Below are 859 nucleotides of genomic sequence, written 5' to 3'. Positions count from 1 at the left end.
CCCCTGGCATATTGGTTTGTATTTTCTAAGCAACAATATTAAAAAAAAAAAAAAGCAGTGAAGTGAGTCCTATCGAACTCGTCAAGTTTTCTGAGGCGGACTCGATTTACTGATCCCACTATGACAAAGGTCAAACGGTTGCTTGGTAACCTTCCTGGAGTGTCGGTTACTTAACTTAATTCATATTCACGAGCCATGCCTTTCTCGTAGTAAGAATCTTTTATGGGACAGCTGTTAGAGACTTATTTACGAGCGTGAGATATATAGCTAATCAGAAAAGCTTACTGGGCGTACGTCACATTACGTAATTAATATTCATAAGCTAAGCCTTCGCCGTAGTAGGGTTGTCTGGTCAGACTCAGCGCTGTATCTTCAGCAGCAGGAGTCAGTCAGTGGAGGTTGACCCGGGGGTTGGAAACGACATATATGCTGCAGCTGTACAGCACTAATGCAGTAATCTTCTGCAGATATGCATCATATGTGTCTTTGGCCCATTTTGTCCACTTTTCTTTGTTTTTTCCCACCAAATTCTTATTGCCCTACGTCTGTCACGTGTTTAGTCTCCCGTATGATGTATTTTCATAATTTTTTTCAATATTTTCAAATTTCAAGAAAAATCTCAGCATTTACGCTGCACGAGCACGTCACAAGTGCTGCTTTGCCCACCACTCTTATTTTCAAGGACACTAAAACCTGTGCATACATTCACGTTGTTTGATATACTGTTAGTCTCTAATAAATGGAAATTGAGGAAACATTTTTCATATTTTCTCATATCACCTCAACGCAGTGCAGCATATATGCTGCGGGCCTCTTTTTTAAGACAATGTTTTCAGATTAAAGTGTGGCTTCCCTCTCA

The 859-nt window shown here is 40.2% G+C and overlaps 1 protein-coding gene across 3 annotated transcripts in view; it reads left to right on the top strand.

Annotated features, from left to right (window-relative positions):
- Window positions 1–278: 278 nt before the first annotated feature.
- The window catches only part of glg1b (golgi glycoprotein 1b), a 157,053-nt gene continuing 156,472 nt past the window's right edge, over window positions 279–859 (top strand). For 2 of the 3 annotated variants that reach the window (XM_077193855.1, XM_077193854.1), the window contains exon 1: window positions 281–398. The gene's annotated coding sequence lies outside the window, so the exon portion shown is untranslated. Of the gene's footprint in view, window positions 399–859 lie in introns of all 3 variants that reach the window. The other variant, XM_077193857.1, reaches the window with a different exon arrangement.

This window comes from Siphateles boraxobius, unplaced genomic scaffold (genome assembly GCF_051911475.1).
Source record: "Siphateles boraxobius isolate OS27281-9 unplaced genomic scaffold, OSU_SipBor_1 31, whole genome shotgun sequence".
In the NCBI taxonomy this organism is placed as follows: Eukaryota; Metazoa; Chordata; class Actinopteri; order Cypriniformes; family Leuciscidae; genus Siphateles; species Siphateles boraxobius.
The sequence above is the reverse complement of the archived record's forward strand: the minus strand, read 5'-3'. Positions and strand labels throughout refer to the sequence as shown.